The following is an 8006-nucleotide window of genomic DNA, read 5'->3' as shown; positions in this document are numbered from 1 at the left end:
AGGTAAAGGAACCCAGGAGCACAGGGGTTGTCCCAGGTGTTTCACAGGCAGAAGGACCCCTGATCAAAACATGAGCTAGCTCCATCCATGTCACAGCAAAAGAAAAATAGTTGGGTTCTTCTCATGTGTCTTCTTTGTTCCAGAGTCTCTAGGGCTACGTCTACACTGCAGGCTTCTTGCGCAAGAACTGTTTTGTGCAAAAGGTCTTCCAGAAGAGCGTGTCCATACTGCCACATGCTTTTGCACAAGAGATGTGCTTTTGTGCAAGAGTGTCCCTGGCAGTGAGGACGCTCTCTTGCACAAGACAGCTCAGCTGGCCATTTTAGCCATAGGGGTTCCTTGTGCAAGAAATTCATGTTGCCTGTCTACGCTGCCTTCTTGTGGAAGAGCTCTTGCACAAGAGGGCTTATTCCTTGTGGAGAGAGGAATAACTCTTCAGGAAGAAGCCCTGTTTTCCAATGCTGTACTATAAATTTACTTACACAAGAATGCGCATGCAGTGTAGACACCCAGCAAGTTTTTGCGCAAGTATAGCTGTTCTTGAGCAAAAAGCTTGCAGTGTAGCCTAGGATTGCAGGAGGGGCAGATCCACAAAAACAAAGTACGCGAGTGAATCTTGGTCTTTCTTGTGCTGCTTGCTTTCCCAGACAGTTCCTACACCCAAGGCAATAGCTCCACAACCAACATATGTTGATTCAATTTACCTCAGCCTAGAGCCACCCCAGGGAGCTTTCTTTACCCTTCTCAGAAGCAGGGAACAAACACTGTCCGAGTCCTGGTCCTGAGACTCCCTCCTTTTAATGCCAGTCAGCAACAGGCAGTTAATGGGACTAGACGTGAGGGCATCAGGGGAAGCAGGGAGAAACACCTCAGCCCTCCTGCATCTCTAGCCAGGCTGGTAGGTTCCATGGCCCCAGCACATCCCAACCTCAGGCTGAGCCAACCAGACAAGACACCGAGGAGCAGGGGGCATAAGACACCCAGCAGAAAGCACAACATTCTGTTTTCACCAACCTAAGGGGAAGGAAACCAAAGCACATGAACTGGGAGGGTTTTGCAGCAAACAGCCCAGGAAGGTCCCACTGAAATTGCAACTCAGATTTCAGAGCCCTGAGGGCTGCCCCTTACACCATGGGACCTACAGCTAGTGCTTTTGGGGGGCACCTGTGATTATCAGCTCTCAACCTGGCCTCTTCTCTCCTGGCTTCCTGCTATTTGCCCTATCTCAGCTGCTTATTTATTTATTGTTTTTATGTAAATACCAGCTCTAGCAGAAAGACATGTGACACTCTTCCCCCCACCCTCCCATCACGGCATACACAGGTCACCGCCACCAACCATATTCTGAAATGGCCCCTTGCTTTTCCCCTGGCCCCATGGGGCTGACAGGAAAGAGGCCCAGGGTCAGGCTGGAGCCAAGGGAAAGCAGGAGGCAGGAAGAGCCCCAGGCTAGAGCCCAGCTCCCCTTTACTCCCCTGGGTACCTTGAGCAGGGTAGCTGGTGCTGACAGCTCCAAGGGAAGGCTGAAAAGCCACAGAGCAAGCAAGGCAGGCCAAGAGGGGAGCAGAGCCAGGCCTACATGTGGCTGCAGAGCCCCAGAGACCCTGGCCGGGCTGCTCCCCGCCCTCTGGCTGCCAAACGCTGAGCGAAGGCTCCACCCACCAGCACATGGGTGGCTGCTGACACTTTGACCAGTGTGAGAAGGTAGCAGGAAAGGCCCCTGTCAGGCCCCCCTACTGCTCCCACTCCAGGGGCTCAGTAGGGCAGGAGATGTTGCCCCAAGAGGCTTCTCCCCCACAAGTGAGAAGCAGAGAAACACACAGAGCCTGGGCATGCTATTAAATAAGCCCCCTCAAGGCCAGGGGCCCATCTGGGAGAGAGAGACTGCCCCACCCACTGGCCTGTCCTTCCCCTTCTCTCTCTATCAAGGTCAAAATAGCAAAGCTCCAGGGGGAGCAACCAAAGATCCCCCTGACCAGGAACTCTTTCCCCTAGCCTAGCTGACACCAGACCAATGGTCAGAGGTGGTACCCGCACACATTTTTCTATCCCTTCCACACTGCAAGGACACCCAGCCTTACCCAATTCCTAGGACTCAGGGCGGAACTTTCTGTGGGTTTGCAGGATCTTTTGCCACTGGAAGGGCCTTATACGATAATATTCTTATTCTCTATGTATTAACAATTCCCAAGCAAGCCAAATACACATGCTAAGCACACAGTGTCATGCTCACCAGTCCTGATACAGGCAGGTTAACTTCCCCTGTTGGACAGGCAAGGTCAGACTCTCTAGATCTTAGCTGCTGCATGTCACGGTCGTGCAGATGAATCCTGGCAGCTCTGGTCTTAGGCTGTGTCTTGGAGGTGAGTTCTTCCAGGTCTTCCCCCCTTCTTGTTGGTCTTCCTTTCTCTTTTCCTTCTTCCTCCTCTTCTCTTTTCCCCCTTTCCTCCTTCTTGCTGGTCTCCTTCTTGGACCCCAGTTTTTATAGCAAAACTTGAGTCCCGCTTACCTGGAAGTGGGTCTGGCCCATGAAAGCTCATCATCTAATAAACCATCTTGTTAGTCTTTAAAGTGCTACATAGTCCTGTATTTTGTTTTACCTTAACCAATTATTTTAGTATAATTTTACTAACTAATCATAACATATTGTAACAGAATTACCTAACCAATCATACCCTATCATCTTGGTTGATTAACACCTAGCAAAATTAATCATACAGGAGACAGAAACAGTTAGGGTATGTTTACACTTGCACCCTCTTTCAATAGAGGGATGCAAATGCAGACATTCAACATTGTAAATGAAGCTGGGATTTAAATATAAAATGAGTTTTAACAGTTATTTTGGAAGAAGGGTTTTCTTTAGAAATAACTGCATCTACACAGCGTTTTTATTTTGAAATAGCCCTATTTCAAAATAGCGCCATAACGTGATTATGCAAATGAAGCATGGGATATTTAAATTCTGGCTTCGTTTAGAATTTTGAATGTCTGCATTTGCATCCCTCTATTGAAAGAGGGTGCAAGTGTAGACGTATCCTTACAACCTAGACAGAGATCCCACAGACAAATAATAGGAAAATGAGGATAATAATCATTGAATTAGGATTCCACAACCACAACTGGTGGTAAGCAGGTGGGTTTTTTTTGGGGGGGGGGGTAGTTTGCCAGACGAAATGCTGTTAATTAAGTTTTCTTCACCCATCTTGAGATCTGTTTCTTATCTGATGACAGTGGGTGCCATTAGGATAGGATCCCCTTCTCACAGCCTAGCCTAACAGTGTGACACTATTTTAAAGCAATTTAGATGAAATGTGAGCATGTGACTCCAGCTTACCAATATGGATACAGGCCTTCCCATATGACTACAGAGAAAGCATATTGTTATATAGGAGCTTTCCAGTCAAAAGACAGCAGGGCCCAGACAAAGCAAAGCCAACACAACTGTAAAGGAACTTGACCTGTCTATCTTCTGACCCAAAATCAGATGCCTTATCCTTTAAGCCACACAGTCTGGGCTGTTTTAGTAATGGACTTTTTGAAAAGTGTAAGGAAGGAAAAGTTTAGCTAATCCATCAGGTTTTATTATTTACCTTGTTTAAAGGATTTAGAAATCATGTCTGAGCTGGTGAATTATTTTTATTTCTTGGTACTAAGCATTTTTTCCTGAGTCTATGTCACTTCATGTCTATCTAATACCTAGTAATTTACTATTCTTGCAACAGTAGTTTTGTTTTGATAATAAAAGTACTTTCCAATTTCTTTTGATTAACCGCTATTGATTTATTATTGTGTCCTTAAGCTTATGTGCCTAGTTATGCAGGCTTTGTCCATTGCTCTTTGTGGATTCCTTCTGTTTGTTTTCTCAACTCTGAACCAAAAAGGAGGTTGGGGAAGGGGGAAAAGCTTTGCTTTAGGAAGGGGCTACCCAAAGGTAGGGCTACACTGCTTTTTTTGTTTCAGAAGAGGTATGCAAATAGTGCTCTGCATTTACATACTTCCTCCCTGCTTTTTTTTTTCTTCTTCCTGAAAGAGGCTTTTCCTGTATTTGGCCCTTTCTACACTTTCAAAGGACCCTGTATACCTCATTTTATGGTCATGGGGAAGGGGCTGGCTGTGAATGATAGGGACCCATGAAGGCGCCACCTGCCCTTCTGAGGGTGACATCTGAGGTGGCCGTCCTAAATACAGCCTGTCTGTGATATGACCTAATGTTAGTACCTGCCCAGCTGTTCTAATTAGAATCTCCTGTATGTGTCTGAACAACCCTTGAGTTCCAGCCCTGGATCTATCTGATGAGGCAATATTAAGTGAAGGGGGAATTTTCACTGCACTCCTCATCTGGGCTGGAATCCCGGCTCTTACAGGGCTCACTGCAAAGGGAAAGCCCTGTAGGGACTGAAAACCACTGCTCCAGGTGACCCTGGAACTCATAACCTCAGCATATCTCCCATTGATACTGCCATATAAGTACTGTGTGCTGACGCATTGTGCTACTGGAGCAGTTATTTAGGAGTTTTAGCCAATGTACTTAGATTGAGAAAGCCAAGCGCCAGAAAGTGGAATTGAGCCAGAGGGGCAAAAAGGCAAACGCATCAATTGCCAAGGATTTGACACAAACCAACATCTCACCAGCAGGTCCCACTGAGATCTGAACTCAGATTGCAGGATTCAAAACCCTGAATGGGGCCCATTATATCAGGGCTTTCTCTGGGCACCTCTGACTCAGCTGGCAGAGATAAATAAGCTACTTCTAAATAGATTTGAAATAAGATAATTTGTGTATTAACCAGACCAGTCATTCAAAGATTATGAGTTCAAACTCACTTTAGCTGCCTACTCCTGGAGCAGCTTTTACAGAACTGACAGCTCCTTGTATGTGGCCCAATGGGACCAAGGAAAGGGTCGAAAGACAGGGCTGGACACCAGGAGCTATGAGTCTCTGCCAACAGGCAGGTCTGCTTGCACCTGCCTGCTCCTACACACAAGCAAGTGAAAAGTGGGGAGAAGCAAAGAAGAGTCCAGCTGCCTCCTGGGGCTGCCCCTTTCCAGAAGTGTTGTGGGAGAAAATGCTGCCGCCCCTTTGCCACCTCTGCCTCTCACTGACATTCATGATTGTTCTTTTCTGCTGCCCTGTGTCTGTCCTCTGCCTCCCCCCTTTCTCCTCCGCTTCCCCAGAGGGAGCCAATTCTGACTGTGTATTTCCAATTCAGCCCAGTTTGTTTCTCCCAGCCAGACAATGACAAAGGTGAGCGGTGGCACAGAGACATACCTCCATCACACTATGCTACAGCTCACTTTTCTCACCCTCTGCTCAGGGCCCGCTGGTTGGGCTGGGTGGGGTCCCTTCTTTCACCCCCCTCTGAGTTTCAGAATCTCCACTTGAAATGGGGAGACACAGAAAAATATTTTACAAAATTTGAAAAGTTTGTAACAAGGATGAAGAAAAGCTCCTTTGCCTTTTATTTCCAAAATCAGTCACACCCTCGCTCTGGGCATTTAAGGACAAAGAAGCCAAGCACTTGTACTGCCAGTATTTCACCAGAAGGTCCCATTGAGATCTGAGCTCAGATTGCAGGGTTCAGAGTCCTGAGTGTTGTGCCTGTGACGGTCAGGGCCGGTCTGGGCACTGCTGAGGGCATCTGCTCAGGGTGAATTGCTCAACTTCGGGGCTCCTTACAGCCCCCTGGTGACCTCTCCAAACAGGCCACAAACCAATCCCACAGAGCACTTCAGCTGCCTGCCTGAAGCCTCACGAGCAAAACCCCTTCGACACCCCAGCAATATCTGTGCCCCAGATGGCTCCAGGCCTCATACACAGGTGGGGGGTCCTAGCACCCAATCCCACCTACCCCGAACAAGTTTTGTCAGGTCCCAAGAAACCAGCCACAGATCCTTGGTCAATTTACCCTTTGGACCTTACCCACAAATCACACTGGGCCAACCCTTTAGCATCTAACATCTAAAGGTTTATTACTACAATAAAGAAAAGCATGAGAGTAAGGTTGTTAAAGAATAGTACATTACATGCATCGAATCTCCCAGTACTCGATGCAGGCTCTAGCAGAGATGTTACAGCTGCTGGTTTAAAAGTCCTTGTTGCGCATCCTAGGATCAGGATGGGTCCACAGGTCTTTCTGGCTCTTCAATCCCTGCATTGCTGCCTCTGGGATGAAGTGCTGAGCTGAAGACCAAGATGGAGTCCACTGCATGGCCTATTTATCCCTCCTTCCTGGTCTCTTCTTGGCTACAGCAGGTCACCTGGCCCACGGCTTCTTCCTGTGTCCCCTGCTGGTAGCCCTTAGGTATGAGTCACCACTCATTCTTTAGGTGTGTCCTTGGCCCATTGAATGCTATTGTCCCACAGGGCCTCGCTGATTAGCATGTCCATAGGCCGGGCTCTGCCCAGTGCTCAACCACATGCAGAGAAATATTCAGTATCTACACAGATTACAGGCTCCTAACTACACACACAGACATACAATCACATGACTAGCGTACATAGGATTAGCAGACAGTGAGCTTCTATTCAACACCCCACATGGCCCCCTTTTATACCATTTTTGGGGCCAACACCCCCACTTATGGGTGCATCAGTGATCTGGCTGCTCCCCTCAAAATCCAGTAACGTGACAGCCTGACACCATGGGACCATCACACCACTCAGACTGTGAGGTTCTCAGCTAGTAGCTGATACTCTACTCTCCTTGCCTCCCTTCAGCAGCTTCATCTCTTAGGAGCCTCCCTCTTCTCCCATCAGCCTTTTCCTGAACCAGCAGTTCCATGGGTGGCCAGGGAAGGCCTCTTCTGTGTCCCAGAAGGATATAGGAAAATGTAAGAAAAGGCTGCAATAAGGCACCACTGGGAGTTGAACCCAAGCTCTCCTGCTTATAAGGCAGGTGCTTTAGCCAGCTGACCCATGGTGCCCTCCTTGACACTCTTTTTGATTATCTGGTCTCAGGGTTTGGGTTGGCATCACCATATGGGGGCCCAGCTCAACTTTGGTTTGGTCCCTTCCTGAGGGCACAAAATTAACAAGAGAGAAGCAAGGGCAGGAGGTAGCCAAAGTCAAGAGCCTGTTCTACTGTGTCAACCTCCTCCCAGGAGCTATGAAACCCTCTCTCAGTTCCTACCCAGAAAGACTCTTGGCTCCATGGTTCCTGTCCTGGGAAGGCCTCTCAGTGCAGCCTTTGAACTCCTCCTGCAGGTGCTAACTGACCAGAGACAGAAAAATGCCAAACAGAGCTCTCCGGGGCCTGCAGGGACCCTGTTCTCATGCACTCTGGATGTAGACAGGACCCTGTGAGAGGAAAAAGCCTTTGGGAAAGTCCTCCTGCTCTGTGTGGGGGACAGCGCTCAGTGCTCTGCATCGTGGCTGCAATTACGTCTCCTTTGCCTTGTCTCCAGATTTCTCATGTTTCTCCACATGGCACCTGTCAGAAGCAGCAGCCAGTCTCCTTTCCAAACATTCGCATGGCCAGGCCCAGGCAGCTTCCCCCAGAGACTGACCAGAGTGTGTGAAGAGCAGCCACATTCAGCCCAACACCACTTGGTGCCTCATCACTCACCTCCCCTGGGCCTGGCAGGTCCCTTGGCCATCAACAAACAAGGGGGAACCTCAAACTCCTGCAGCCTGGGCCACAGAGCCAAGTACCCACCTGCTGTGGCCAAAACACAGGCCTGGCTGCGAGCAGGGTTTGAGCCTGTACAGGGAAATCCAACAGATTTCTGGTACAACAACTTAACCACTCAGCCATAAGCCTGACACAAAGCCCTCCCCAAGGCCTGAAAAGGGAGACAGAAGGACCAGGTCTGTGTGTGCTTCTCTGTGGCCCCCAGCTCCATGGCTAAAGTGCAGGGTTTGTGAAGTGCAAACCAATAAGAAATAATCTCCTCAAGCCCTTCCCATATGTAAAAGGTGCTGGTAGCTACACTTGAGAATTGTCTGTTCTGATGATACCCTCTGGGGCCATGGAATTGGCTGCTTTCAAGAGACAGAATCCTGG

At 48.6% G+C, this 8006-nt stretch overlaps 1 non-coding gene across 1 annotated transcript; it reads right to left on the bottom strand.

Annotated features, from left to right (window-relative positions):
- Window positions 1-6853: 6853 nt before the first annotated feature.
- Window positions 6854-6927, bottom strand: TRNAI-UAU (transfer RNA isoleucine (anticodon UAU)). The gene has a single exon. It is a non-coding gene; the product is annotated as a tRNA-Ile (tRNA).
- Between the last annotated feature and the right edge of the window lie 1079 nt (window positions 6928-8006).

Source organism: Pelodiscus sinensis, chromosome 19 (genome assembly GCF_052426305.1).
Source record: "Pelodiscus sinensis isolate ZL-2025 chromosome 19, ASM5242630v1, whole genome shotgun sequence".
NCBI classification, from domain to species: Eukaryota; Metazoa; Chordata; order Testudines; family Trionychidae; genus Pelodiscus; species Pelodiscus sinensis.
Note: the sequence above shows the minus strand (reverse complement) of the source record. Positions and strands in the feature narration are given on the sequence as shown.